Genomic DNA, 15,765 nt, shown 5'->3' on the forward strand with positions numbered 1-15,765 from the left:
CATAATATACAAAGACTAGTTGTTTTTCTTACCGCAGTTTAGTTCAAACCTGGGGTGGGCAAACTTTCTTTCTTTTTTTTTTTTTTGTAAAGAGTGAGATACTAAATGACTTAGGCTTGTGTTTTGCAAATCAGAAGCAAAATTGAGGATATTGTGTGGGGACTTCTATGACAAGAAAGACAACTCTTGCCCCTTCACCATCGTGTTTGTCTGATGGGCCCTTCTGGACCATGAGTACACTTCATACACTGTCACTGTCAGCTGGAGGGAAACTTTCTCCAGACATTTGAGGGATTGGGGCCCATGGGCTGGCAGGAGTGTGTGGGGATGGGGAAGGATGGGTGGTTACACGTACAGTAACAGAGGGGAATGGAGGTGGAGGGGGACACCCCAGATGGGTCTCTGTGTCCACTGAAGCAGCACACATGAGCCATACGAACATAGGCATCGGTCTGGATTTGGCCTGAGCTCCAGCTATCTGTTGTACATTTCCTCTTAGCTACTTGGCAGGCTGTTTAAAGAAAGACATTCCAAACTGAACTCATTATTACCTTCTTCCTTCTGTGCCCTATTTCTATAAATAACACTACTTCTCATCCATTGCCCAAGTCAGAAGTTTTGTGTTCATTTTCCACACCTTCTTTCCTTCATCTTCCTTTGTAGTCTCCCTTTTTTTCTTTTTTTGCCATATAGCTACTGGGATAGAAGCAACTAAAAGACAAGAATACATCTGGCTTATATTTATGTGATGAGCTCTCTGTAGAGTGGCTGACACTGAATAGGCTTTTAAAAAAATTGGTTGTGGAATTAATCTATCCATTACCAAGCCCAGTCAATTCTTCTTGATTATTTTATTGTCCCACTCAAAATTCTTCAGTTGGTTTCCTTTGGATATAGAATAAATATAAAATAGCAGACTGCAAAACTCTTCCTGTTTTGACTTTGCTTATCCTAAAGAGTAACCATAGAGAATCGCATTAAATATACTAACATCTCTCATCTGTTGTGTCTCTGTCAGGCCATGTTGTTTCCACTGCTTGGAGCACACTTTCCCCTGTTTTTATATGGTGATTCCCGACTCATCCTTCCTGATTTGACTTAGTTATCACATGCGGAAAGGCTTCTCAAGTACCAGTCTACTCAATAGGTGTCTGTTCTCAGAGCATCAGGCTTCTACCTCTTTTAGAACACTTCATCAGTCTGGGCATAGTGTCTCATGCCTGTAATCCCAGCACTTAGGGAGGCCAAGGCAGGTGGCTCACCTGAGTTCAGGAGTTCAAGACTAGCCTGACCAACATGGTGAAACCTGTCTCTACTAAAAATAGAAAACTAGCCAGACGTGTTGGCATACGCCTGTAATCCCAGCTACATGGGAGGCTGAGGCAGGAGAATCACTTGAATACTGAAGGCGGAGATTACAGTGAGCTGAGATCATGCCATTGCACTCCAGCCTGGGCAATAAGAATGAAAGTTCGTCTAAAACAAAACAAAACAACACTTCATCAGTGCTAAAATTAGTTGCTAAGTGCGTTTAGCTCTTACTAGATTATATACAGCTTGAAGGCAAGACTTTGTCTTTCTTTGCATTCTAGTTTGACACTTGGAATACAGCAGACAAGAAATGATCATCTGGCTGAAATAAATGGGATGCATACCTCAGTGTAACTGAGAAACCTGTGAACATCATCCACATTTATGCAGACCTAAGAAGGCCTTTCTACTTCTCCACTGGGCCTTTCCCAAGCCTTCTATTTGTCTGGAGCCGGAGGGAACCAACTATGATCAAGCTGTATCAGGGTTTGTTGTGTGTGCTGAAAGTCACAAGGTTCCAAAGGGAAAAGATCTGGCAGGAGAGGAAAGAGGATAAAAGTGATTTGGGGGGACCTCCTCTTTTAGCTTTGGAGCCCCCCACCACTGTCTCTGTACGGGGGAGCCTCTTCCTTCTGTCTTCTCCCTTTCTTCTTGCCTGTTAAGCTCTCCGCTCCTTAAAACCACTCCACATGTGTCTGTGTCGTATTATCTAAACCGGCATGAGGACCAAGAGCCCTGGTGTTCCTCCACTCATCAGAGCCATATCGTCTTGGTGCATGGGGTGGGAAAGGAAATTCAGTCGTCAGACTGGTGAGTATGGAGTGGATTTCAACTTTAAATCTGTCCTTTAATCTCAAGGCTCTCTTCAGCTACCCTGTCGCCAAACTTCCTTTCTCTTTCTATCCGTGGTCTCTTGCCCTCTCTCTGTGTGTCTAATGTGCAGGAATCTTTACAGTTCAGGGAAACAGGACTGTCAGAAAAGACCGTGAATCATGGCAGGCGGTAACTCAATAAATGTCTCCCTCTCTCTGTTTTCTCTGGTGATCACATGGTATTTCTAAGCTACCTAGTAGAAAGCAGGCTCTAGGCCTCTTCTGGGAATGGGAAGTTTCTGCTTTTAATGGTTTGGAGTAAGATGTCTTCCGTAGCCAAGTTTTAGTCTTGATATTGTCCCACCGGTAGGAAAACGGCCATTCGGTTCCTATGTTCCGTTAAGGCATCAATTGTGTCTCCTGTTAATAGTACTTAATGAGTAAGGGGATTTTGATTCTGGAGGTTAACCGGAACCATTCTTCTATGGGTAAATGCTTTAGCATGGGCTGTAATAGCAGAATATAGAGTTCAACCTAGCACGCCCCCCCTCCCTTAAAGGGGCCGTGCCCAATTACATGGTTTTTCTTGAAATCCGTTTTTTGGAAGGCACACAGGCCATGCAAGTCTAGGAGGTCAAAGGGAAATAAAAGGCAGAGAACTGATTGGTTGGGGACAGCGTGACTAAGGCCCAAAACTCAGTTCCTCTGGTGCCATGGTTTGGAGGGTCATGCCTGTAGTCATGGGCGGCACATTTAAGCTGGTGCCGGGAATCCAGGCACCACGGAGAGAAAATAGTTGGGGGGACGCCCTCTACTGTTTTCATCTCCATCCGGGATCACATACTGAAAGGACGGAGACTAAAAGGACGCTTTTATTCTCACTTCTCTTTCTGGATGGGTGACAGATCATCTTCAACATTCACTCCCCTGGAGTGTATGCTGAAGCACTGGGACTCCTTCGACCTTGAAACTTTGAAGAAAAGTGACTTATTTTCTTTTGCACAAGGGTATGGCCTTTTTACTAGACCTTTGCAAGTGTTGCAATATCAACCCAGCTCTTTTAGCAACCATACCAGATAGGTCCAGGCAAAATAGTTCCCCCAAATTAAAAAAGTAACTTTCAAGGATATCATCTGAGGGTCCTCCTTATTTGGGGCCCCTTCAAGTTCCCTTCTCATTGCAGGACCTTAGGCAAGTAAAGGGAAACTGAGGCTGATTTTTCTGACGACCTGATAGGTATACAGAAGCTTTCCAAAATTTAACTCAGGTATTTGACCTCACACGGAAGGATGTTATTTTGCTGCTCAGTCAAACCCTCACTGCAGCTAAAACAGGCACCTCAGGAAGTAGAAGAAAATTTTGGAGATGAGCAATATGTCTCCTATAGCAGGCCGGAAGGCAAAAGAGAAAATAGGGAAGGCAAAGAAATAGGGAATCACCATTCCCAATAGGAAGAGAGGTATTACCTCTTAACAACCCTAATTGAAACTCCTTTCTATGGTGTTTTTCCTTCTTTTGTGGTTTAAAATGGCTTCTATCTCTTATATAATGTTCTTCCAACCTGGGAAAAGTTAATTTTCCAAATCTTAAAATGCTTGGTGTAGAGTTGAGCTAGGGAAAAGGGAACCCAGAAGCCTGGCTAGCAAAAGGGTAAGCATTTCTTACCAGTTGGGCTTTTGGCTTCTCTCTCCCTGTGCAAACCAGTAAAGGGGATAATAAGGGTCACTGTTTATGTTCTCTGTAAATGGATAATTAATGAAAAAGGATTTGTAAGGTTGGTCTTAAACTGTAGACAATCTTGGGTACTTTGCATGTCTTTCTGTATGGTTCTGTCGGAGAAAGGGTATCTTAGGTTAGGATGCAGGCCCAGGAGGCATGAAGCCTGCTGTTCAAGCCAGCCCAGCAAAGCAGTCGTTGGAAAACTTGGCTAAAGGTCTCCATCTTGTTTCATGTCTTCGGGAACATAACCTGTAACCGCGTGGCAATACTTTGTTTTAGTCTTTGCCATTTTACAATGGCGGCTGTCTTCTTGTGCTAAATCAGACATGCCAGTTTGTCAATCTGGGTGGTGCCAGCTGATCCATCAAGGGCAGGGTTTACAAAATATCTTAAGCACTGATCTTGAGAGCAGTTTAGGGAGGGTCAAAATCTCATAGCCTCCAGCTACATGGCTCTAGGGCCATGGTTTATAATCCTGTGGCTAGTTTCTTGGTCTGGTCTCCAGGCAAGAGAGAAGTACATCTTGGGAAGCCGCTGTTACCATCTTTGTTTTAGGCTATAGACTGTAAACCCGGCTCCTCCCGAAGTTGGTTCAGTCTGTGCCCAGGAATGGGCAAGAACAGCTTGGGGGCTGGAAACAAAATGGAGTTGTTAGGGTCAAATCTCTTTCACTCTCTCAGTGACTGTTTTGCATGAACAGTTTCAAAAGCTGCCTATCACTCCTTTAAAAATACCTTGTACACTGGTGGTTAAGTCATAACCTAATTAAGGCTCACTGGTTTCACCTGCGAGGGTACTTTTTATAAAGTTCAGAAGCCGAAAATCTTAACTGCTTGGTGTGGCTAAAGTCAAGTAACAAGAGATTTAAAAGGATTTTTTTTTTAAAGAGTGCTCAGCTTAATTAAAAGTAGATATTCAAGTTTTAGGTATATTTAAAAGGCCTTTATGTTTTTCTTTTCTTGAATCTTGTTTTTCTAGAAAAAGGCTCTTTTCTTCTCCATTAACTGAATTATTTTTCTCCATTTTTTGTCTTTCCACTCTTAATGCATGCGTAAAAGGCCCTGCAATAACTTCTGGTAGTGTGGGACTCCTGGGGAAAAACAGAGGAGGCGCCACAAACCCCGTTCTGGGAAAAAACCCTCTGTTTTCCTCATGAACCCCAGGAATTAAAAGGAGATAGATCCCTCTCAAAATCAAAGGCTCTGTTCTGTTTTGCATTATGTTATCTCCAGTTTTGAGTTTGGGGGGTATCAGAAATACTTCTCATTATGAGAGAACTTTGGTCTGTAATAACTAGGTAAAAAATACACTGTAAGGGATGGCTAATAGTAGTTATAAATCAGAGAAGCATGCTCTTGGCCACCTGGAAGATAAGGAAGCATCCCTCCTCCCCACTGGGAGATGAGACTCCCATCAGGGATGGGCTAATTGCAAAATAAGCCAGTTGGCTTTGGGTTGCTTTGTAATGAAATGCATGGTAGAAGGACTACACCATCTTCTCCCATAGCATCTATATGGTCTTTTCATCAATTAAGCATTAAAATAAAAGCATAGCAAGGAGGTCTGAAGACACTAATCTGCCCTTCAGTAAAAGGATTATATAAAGATTTCACTTCATGGTCAAATTGGTTAGGATTACATGGAATAATCTGTAAGATTTCATGTAAACAAATTGGGATTAACATTAATAAACTAATACAAGGGTGAACCTTCACTTTGAACAAAATTTTCATGTCACAGTAAAGCCTAATGAAGGTTTTTGCCTTTTGAGTCATTGTTTTGGCAAAATAATTTATGGCAACCTGGAAATTGTCCTCCCTGATGCCTGGCTTTTTGGATGGTTCAAAAGCCCCCTGAAATATTCAGAGAAGAGGTAGACAGGATCATTTGACATGTTTAGTCAAATGAGATTGCCAAAATGATGTCCAAACTTCTTTAAGTTATATTTTGGTGAATAATACTAATATGGGTTTCAAAATTGTATGGGATTTCTAAAATTCTAATGTCTAAGTCTATGCTATCAGTTATAAATAAGGGTAAAGTTATTGTAAACCACAAAGATAAATAAACTTGTCAGTTATATTGTTAACTGTAACTATCCTGGAAATTTGTCATTTGCAGAAAATTGTTGTCTTGCTTTGTTTCTTCTCAAAAGATGGTTTATAATCAAGCTGTATTAAGGACTTTAACAGGTGTTCACAAATGCAAGTTTTTAATAGCTTTAAAGATTGTAACATTGAAATAAAAAATGTACAGGACTCATAAAGAATTGACATCTTGACAAATATAAAGCAAAACAAAAGCTAACTAAGTGGACTACACTCAGAGAGGTAAAGGAACCTTTTTAACTTTTGCTTGGAACACTACTGACCCTTGTTTTGATTTTCAGAGTCAAGGAAAGCTATTTTAAACTATTTATAGCCTTAATAATTGAGTAAGGTATATTTCTGTGAACAAAATTTGGAGCATGTTTATTTTTCTCTGCCTGGTTCCTCTAGAATTTGGAGAATATCTGTAAGTACTCTTAACTTACCGCAATATAGTTGTTTGCATCAGTGTAGTAAGAATCCATTTTTCTTTGTCAACAGGTCACAACTGGAAAAACTGGTTATTTTACCAGTGCTTTTACTGAAAGGGTGTGTTTCCCTTTAAGGAATCAAGCTTGATATGCAAAGCCAATAAAAGCGCGTTGGGGAGAACTGGCCTCATACCTTGTCTACACAGTCCCCACACAGGGTTCCTAACCTGTGGTCAGTAAAGAATGTTACTTTCTAACAGATCTGGAAGCTCCAAGTTTATCTTGGGACCTTAAGAGGGAAGGATCACACAACTCACAGGTTTTAGAGGATACAAACCCATGACTGGGCTCGGCTTTGAAAGTCTTATCTGAAATTTTTTGTGGAACAGAGTTTCATCAAAGCCAATCCAAAAGGCCTATGTAAAAGTAACATTCTTACTGCACTTTATGCAAATAGGCCAAGTATAAGACTAAAGTTTACTTATAATTAGTTTCTACCAAAAATGAGGACTAGAGAGAAAAATTTTGCTCCAAAGCTTACCATATATTTATCATTAAATCCTAGTCTCATTAATTGTTTCTAAGCCTTTTGCCTACATTTTAGACTAACTCTGTTTATTCCTGTGAATCAAGTGGTGATCTTCTGCAGGTTGGGAAAAAAAAAAAAAAAAAAAAGGGATGGGTAATGTAAAAATGTGAATCGATATGCTAGTTCTAGGCAATTATATTGCAAATTCTGCCAGGTAATGAAAGTGAATAAGGTGCCCAGAACCTGGAGGTTTCTTTGGGAAAATAAAACCAAGGAACTTCATAGACCCCCAAAGGGGAATTCTATATCTTGGGAAGTAAAATTTTAGATGGAAATTACCTACCACGCCATACTTGTGGGAATTGCTGTCCTCACTCTACTATTTGCAATAGGGTTATACGTGGTAGCACCTTCTAACTGATGTATTGGACAGAGTTTCCATTGCTGTAGTATTTTGCTTAATTATTATCCTTATAGCAGCGATAATAGTTGACAAAAAGAAAGCATGAAAATTTTACTATCACTGAGTCAGCTAGGACTTTTTATTGAGTTTAGTAATGCAATTTCAAATGAAACTTACTGCTTTAGGATTAACACCTCTAGTAAAGTAAAGGAAAATCTACAGGTACTTAAAAATCAAACCAAAGTTACTGACAGGTAAATGCAGGCTTCAGTCCCGAGTGGCTACAATCCCTCTTTAATAAATTCAAGTCTTTTTTTTAATACTTTAAGTTCTGGGGTACATGTGCAGAATGTGCAGTTTTGCTACATAGGTATACATGTGCCATGGTGGTTTGCTACATCAATCAACCCGTCACCTACATTAGATATTTCTCCTAATGCCATCCCTCCCCTAGTCCCCACCTCCCAACAGGCCCCAGTGTGTGATGTTCCCCTCTCTGTGTCCATGTTTTCTTATTGTTCAACTCCTGCTTATGAGTGAGAACATGCGGTGTTTGGTTTTCTGTTCTTGTGTTAGTTTGCTCAGAATGATGGTTACCAGCTTCATCCATGTCCCTACAAAGGACATGAATTCATCCTTTTTTATGACTGCATAATATTCCATAGTGTATATGTGCCACATTTTCTTTATCCAATCTATCATTGATGGACATTTGGGTTGGTTCCAAGTCTTTGCTATTGTGAATAGTGCCACAGTAAACATCTGTGTGCATGTGTTTTTATAGTAGAATGGTTTATAATCCTTTGGGTATATGTCCAGTAATGGGATTGCTGAGTCAAATGGTATTTCTAGTTCTGGATCCTTGAGGAATCACCACTCTGTCTTCCACAATGGTTGAACTAATTTACCCTTTTACCAACAGTGTAAAAGCATTCCTATTTCTCCACATCCTCTCTAGCATCTACTGTTTCCTGACTTTTTAATGATCGCCGTTCTAACTGCCATGAGATGGTATCTCATTGTGGTTTTGATTGGCATTTCTCTAATGACCAGCAATGATGAACATTTTTTCATATGTTTGTTGGCTGCATAAATGTCTTGAGAAGTGTCTGTTCATATCCTTTGCTGACTTATTGATGGGGTTGTTTGTTTTTTTCTTGTAAATTTGTTTAAGTTCTTTGTAGTTTCTAGATGTTAGCCCTTTGTCAGGTGGATAGATTGCAAAAACTTTCTCCCATTCTGTAGGTTGCCTGTTCACTCTGATGGTAGTTTCTTTTGCTGTGCGGAAGCTCTTTAGTTTAATTAGATCTCATTTGTCAATTTTGGCTTTTGTTGCCATTGCTTTGGTGTTTTGGACATGAATTGTTTGCCCATGCCTATGTCCTGAATAGTATTGCCTGGGTTTTCTTCTGAGATTTTTATGGTTTTAGGTTTTAAGTCTTTAATCCATCTTGAGTTAAATTTTGTGCAAGGTATAAGGAAGGGGTCCAGTTTCAGTTTTCTGCTTATGGCTAGCTAGTTTTCCTAACACCATTTATTAAATACGGGATCCTTTCCCCATTGCTTGTGTCATGTTTGTCAAAGATCAGATGGTTGTAGATGTGTGGTGTTATTTCTGATGCCTCTGTTGTTTGCCATTGGTCTATATATCTGTTTTGGTACCAGTACCGTGCTGTTTTAGTTACTGTAGCCTTGTAGTAGAGTTCGAAGTCAGGTAGCATGATGCCTCCTGTTCTTTTTGCTTAGGATTGTCTTGGCTATGTGGACTCTTGGTTCCATATGAAGTTTAAAGTGTTTTTTTCCAATTCTGTGAAGAAAATCAATGGTAGCTTGATGGGGATGGCATTGAATCTATAAATTACTTTAGGCAATATGGACATTTTCACGATATTGATTCTTCCTATCCATAAGCATGGAATGTTTTTCCGTTTGTTTGTGTCCTCTCTTATTTTCTTGAGCAGTGACTTGTAGTTCTCTTTGAAGAGGTCCTTCACTTTCCTTGTAAGTTGTATTCCTAGGTGTTTTATTCTCTTTGTAGCAATTGCGGATGGAAGTTTACTCATGATTTGGCTCTCTGTTTGTTTGTTGTTGGTGTATAGGAATGCTTGTGATTTTTGCACATTGATTTTGTATCCTGAGACTTTGCAGAAGTTGCTTATCAATTTAAGGAGATTTTGGGCTGAGACAATGGGGTTTTCTAAATATACAATCATGTCATCTGCAAACAGAGACAATTTGGCTTCCTCTTTTCCTAATTGAATACCCTGTATTTCTTTCTCTTGCCTGCTTGTCCTGGCCAGAACTTCCAACACTATGTTAAATAGGAGTGGTGAGAGAGGGTATCCTTGTCTTGTGCCGGTTTTCAAAGGGAATGCTTCCAGCTTTTGCCCATTCAGTATGATATTGGCTGTGGGTTTGTCGTAAATAGCTCTTATTATTTTGAGATATGTTCCATCGATACCTAGTTTATTGATAGTTTTTAGCATTAAGGGATGTTGAATTTTGTCAAAGGCCTTTTCTACATCTATTGAGATAATCATGTGGTTTTTGTCATTGGTTCTGTTTATGTGATGGATTACGTTTATTGATTTGCATAGGTTGAAATTCAGTCTTCTTTATGGAATTGGTTAACCCCCTTTATTAAGCACTTTCTTGCTTATATGTCTTGTATTGATATTTGGACCCTGTATACTCAATACTATAACTCAAATTGTTTCTTCTTGCCTAGAAGCAATCAAACTTCAAATGATGGTGTAAATTGAACCACACATGGACATGCCCTTCTTCTGAGGACGCTTAGATTGACCCCAAAAGGAGCCCTAGCAGCTGATCCCCATTCAACGCCCCTTTTCAGCAGGAAGTAGCCAGAAGGAGTTGTCACCCAAAACCCCCTAATTAGTGTGGCATCTCCACAGGGGGGAATGTTGTAGGAAAAGGGGTTCTTGGGAAGTTTTCATTTTTTAAAGCATCTCCAGAAAAGTTTGTTGTAAAGCCCAGGCTTTTAGAGCAAGGCCAGCAACTTTTGATATGCAAATGCTGGCCATTAGAAACTGGGTCCACCCAAACATGGAGATTCCCTCTGCCCTCTTGTCCTTTTCCCCACATGTTCCTGGCAACATGGCCGCCCCTACATATCCCCATGTGTGTAGAACTTCACGGAGCCCTGCATTTGCATATTCAAAGGCTAGGGTGGGAGGGCCAGCTTTTTTGCAGGCTAAGTAAATGACATGCCTAGTCAAACAAATCCCCTGAACCCTAGGCAAGTCAAACACCACCTCCTCCAGCCTCTGCATATATACCTGGCTGGTACCCATGGCAGGTGGGGACCTCCTCTTTCGGTTTTGGAGCCCCCCCTCCCTCTGTCTCGGTACGGGGGAGCTTCTTCGTTTTGTCTTCTCCCTTCCTTCTTGGCTATTAAACTCTCTGCTCCTTAAAACAACAGCAACAGAAACAACAAAAGTGGTTTGAAGCCCCAGTGCATGGAATTTGGAGTAGAAAGTCCCCTGACTCTGGTTTTGTATCACACAGGAGAAGGTAATTGCAGGTACAAGTTACCTAGGCAAAAAGTGGCTGAGTCTGATGGGGGCCTGCCATTTGTGGACAGCACTGAGGTTAAAATTTTGTCTTAGGGCCCCAGAAGGGATGCTGGAACAACTCCAGACAACACTATTAGAATCTTGAGATTTGTCTTTATGTGCTTAAAATAAGAAGAGTCCAGAATGATTACTGTGATCAGTGGTTACAATGTCCTCTATTTGCATGTCAAGATTAAAACCTCCAAGTGATAGCCACAAAATCAAGCAATACATGACTTAGTTTCTTTCCTTTCTGAAGTCTAGGTAGATAGAGAATTACAAATGGGCAAATGTACAAAGGCTAAGTAATCATATCTGTGCATTAATTTAGAATGTCTGAAACAGGTCCTAGTGGCGATGACACCAGGAGAGAAGATAATATTAACAAAGCTATTATTTGGGTATCAGCATTATCTTTTATAATGTGCCCATCAGATAATTAGGCATTGTTACCAATAGCAAAGATATGGAATCAACCGAAGTGTCCATTAATAGATAAATGGCTAAAGAAAATGTGTGTATACATATGCGCACACCATAGTATATATGCATCATGGTATATACGCATCACTCCCCTCTGTCTCTGTTCCCTTCCCCATCTCTTTCTGTCCTTGTTATTGTCCCTTTTGTGCTCTCCTCTTCCCCTTCTTCTCTGTATCCTCCTAACCCCATCCTCCTCAAAGTGGTCAAGGGCACAGCTGCAGAGCTGTTCCTTACCTGCTCTCAAGGATGGCTTTGGCTTTGTCCTAGGTCAGAGTGAGGGTGATGCCCAGAGCCTGGCAGGGGGCTGGGGATTGGAGGGAGGGCTGCTACTGATCGAATGGGGTCAGAATGACCTCACCACTTATTGAGCATAACACTACAAAATTGGGTGCTTAGGGAATGCCTATTTCACTTCTTTTCCCCTGCCTTCCTTCCACTCCTGTAAAAAAAGGGATACAAAATTTCCAAAAAATCCACTTTCAAATTATTTCTCTGTTAGAAAATAGGACATTTTAATAACCAAAAAACCAACCAAAATGATGCAATTAATTTATCAAACTTGTGACATAGGTCCTTTAGGGAGTAGACTTTCTGTGCCTTCCTATCTTCCTTTTTCTGAAAAAGAAAATAATGTGGTATGGTTTATTAATGGTCATAACTAATTACAAGAGAATAGAATTCATTTTTGTCCTGAAAAAAATTTTTTTTTTTTTTTGAGGCGGAGTCTCACGCCATTCTCCTGCCTCAGCCTCCCGAGTAGCTGGGACTACAGTAGGCGCCCACCACCGTGCCTGGCTAATTTGTTTTTCTGTATTTTTAGTGGAGACGGGGTTTCACCGTGTTAGCCAGGATGGTCTCGATCTCCTGACCTCGTGATCCGCCCGCCTTGGCCTCCCAAATTGCAGGGATTACAGGCGTGAGCGCCCGACCTGTCCTGAAAATGTTGATATGGGTGGGTGGTGGCAAATAGTGTCCTTTTTTCCTGTCTGTCTTTTTTTTTTCTTTCTCACAGTAGGGGGGAAACTGGCAGAAATAAATGAACCACAAAATTGTGGTCAATCAAACCACGGGAATTAATGAGATCTCTCCAAGTAGAACTTTCTCTGAGGCCAGGTTTAGTATCTGGGAAAAAAACAAAACAAAACAAACAGAAAAACCCAGTATATTCTTGCAGGGCTTTAAAAATGAAACTGTTTCCTCTGCATGGTAATACACAAAAAGGATTTACCCCATAAAATTTCCCCAGAGTCCTCACTAATAAGATAAAGTCAGCTGAAAATCACTTTGCTCAGGATAGACTGTGACTTCTAAAAGGCGTGTTGAAATTAATCAGTACATTCCTGTCTTATGCTGCCTTTGTGTTTCACATCCAAGAGCATTCGTTAGGACAAAGTGAGGAAGAGATGGTTTCCCAGACACGGGGCTCTGCTGGTCTTGGCAGGCATCACTTAGTTGCAAGGGCAGGTGAGCTGAAAGCAGCACATCTTAAAGGTTTTGTATGTTGTTGTAGCTGACATACGTGATGAATGGGGCTGACAAGCCTCTGTGTTATCTGCTTTTTTCATTCTGGATTATTCTGCTGTGGAGCAGTTCATGGAAAGCTTCTAAACCAGTAAAAGACTGAGTGACTGCACCACTAGTCAGAAATTAAAGAGAGCAAGCAGCCGGGAGAAATATACCAAGTGCTCAGTGCTGCACAATGTACTGGCAAAATAGTATATTTCTCTGGGGAGACCCCAGTGGTTCTTTCTAGGCCTAGTGTTTTCATGGATGACTTTGAGATTCCACTGCAAAAGGTGATGTCCTTTTATTTCAGGCATGACTGCTTTTCTCATTCATCGGAGTATAATTTTTTAGAGGGTGGGGACTGCCTCTGGTTGCATTTCTTTGGGCTTGCCATAGAACCTTGCTCAGTGCTATGAAGAAATAAGACACTAAATAGAATTTGAGAAATTGAAATTATAAAGTCAGTGACTGAAATGACATATAAATTCTTATCCTAAAGCAAGATAGGCCTACATTTTTCTGTCACTTTTGACATTTGAAGAAAACCTTTTAGGTCACTTTGCTTGTTTATGCATAAGTCCTTCTTAATGACCATACTATTTTTTTTTTCTGATATAGTTTCTGATTCTTTCTTCTTTTCTTAGTTGAATCAATACATATATATCTCTTTATGTCTCTCCATCCAGAAAGTTTTATTTCATTTATAATCCGTGACCTCACTTGCTAATTCTTAAACTTTTGCTATTTTCTTATACATCCTGGATCTGTTTCTTAAGGATGATGTGGCAGAGATCATGCCATGTGTTTGCCAAATTTTAATTTATTTTCCTCCCCCTTGTGTGCACAGTGAGTCAACTTCTCGGTGCCACTGAATTAGGTGGGGCATGTGCTGAATTCTGGCTAATGAGATGTGAAAGGAAGGAACACGTGGCATTTTCAGGATGTGACCACAAAAAACTCCTCGAGAATCCTTCAGTCAATTTCTTTCCCTGCTGCGGAGGATGTCAGGGCCTCACTTCGAGATCGAAAAGCTTCCAGATCAAAGCCGCTGGATCACTGCGAGGACACCTGCATGGAGAATGGCCTGGTCGCAGTGTCAGAATTTGCATCTGTTTTGTTAAAATACTAAAATGATGGGGTGGTTATTCACACAGCATGAGCGGAGACTGTTCTAGATAGTCTGATAATGACATACACAGTACTTGTTTTTTTTCCCTATGAGCTCCTTCTGTTTCATCACTGGGGATAACAAGGACTGAAGACAACAGTCCTGAACTGAGAACCCTCAATTTTTTGGGTGGGAGGCTCCTCAATTATTATTAGTGTACTAGTCACATCCAGTGAAAAGGTAAAATAATGTGAATAAGATGTAAATTGAGGGCAGGATGCCATGGTGGGAAAAAATAAGTGTGTTGTAGTAGACAGCTGTGGATATGATTCCCAATTTGCCTCTTACTAATTCTCTTCACTTTGGCCTTGTTGTTTGATTTTGAGTCTTAGTTACCTCATAATTAAAACAAGAATAATAACATTTACTTTATAGAATTGACAGGAGAATGTATTTGCATATGCTTGATTCGCAATAAAACCATTAGATTTGGTTTCCCATTGATAAGTTACGTGACCTTGAGAGAGATGTGTGATCTTTGTAAGCATGAGTTTTTTTATGTTTGTTTATTAATTTTTAAAATTTGACTTTAAGTTCTGGGATCCATGTGCAGAACATGCAGGTTTGTTACATAGGTATACGTGTGCCATGGTGGTTTGCTGCACCTATTGACTCACCCTGTAAGTTCCCTCCCTTCACGCCCCATCCCGCAACAGGTCCTGGTGTGTGTAGTTCCCCTCTCTGTGTCCATGTGTTCTCAATGTTCAACCTCCACTTATGAGTGAGAACATGCGGTGTTTGGTTTTCTGTTCCTGTGTTTGTTTGCTGAGGATGATGGCTTCCAGCGTCATCCATGTCCCTGCAAAGGACATTGTCTCATTCCTTTCTATGGCGCATAGTATTCTATGGTGTATATGTACCACATTTTCTTTATCCAGTCTATCATTGATGGGCATTTGGGTTGGTTCCATGACTTTGCTATTGTAAACAATGCTGCAATAAACATACATGTGAATGTGTCTTTATAGTAGAATGATTTATATTCCTTTGGGTATATACCCAGTAATGGGATTGCTGGGTCAAATGGTATTTCTTATTGTTCCTTAAGGAATCGCCATACTGTCTTCCACAATGGTTGAACTAATTTACATTCCCACCAACAATGTAAAAGCATTCTTATTTCTCCACAGCCTTGACTTTTTTTTTTTTTTTTTTTTTTTGAGGCGGAGTCTCGCTCTGTGCCCCAGGCTGGAGTGCAGTGGCGCAATCTCGGCTCACTGCAAGCTCCGCCTCCTGGGTTCACGCCATTCTCCTACCTCAGCCTCCCGAGTAGCTGGGACTACAGGCGCCCGCCACTGCGCCCGGCTAATTTTTTTCTATTTTTTAGTAGAGACGGGGTTTCACCATGGTCTCGATCTCCTGACCTTGTGATCCGCCTGCCTCGGCCTCCCAGCCTTGACTTTTTAATAATAGCCATTCTGACTGGTGTGAGATGGTATCTCTTTGTGGTTTTGATTTGCATTTCTCTAATGATCAGTGATGCTGAGCCTTTTTTCATGTATTTTTTGCCACATAAATACCTTGAGAAGTGTCTGTTCATATCCTTTGCCCACTTTTTGATATGGTTGTTTGATTTTTCTTGTAAATTTGTTTAAGTTCCTTATAAATTCTGGAGATTAGACCTTTGTCAGATGGGTAGATTGCAAAAATTTTCTCCCATTCTTTAGGTGGCCTGTTCACTCTGATGATGCTGTGCAGAAGCTCTTTAGTTTAATTATATCCCATTTGTCAATTCTGGCTG

This window comes from Chlorocebus sabaeus, chromosome 17, assembly GCF_047675955.1.
Source record: "Chlorocebus sabaeus isolate Y175 chromosome 17, mChlSab1.0.hap1, whole genome shotgun sequence".
In the NCBI taxonomy this organism is placed as follows: domain Eukaryota; kingdom Metazoa; phylum Chordata; class Mammalia; order Primates; family Cercopithecidae; genus Chlorocebus; species Chlorocebus sabaeus.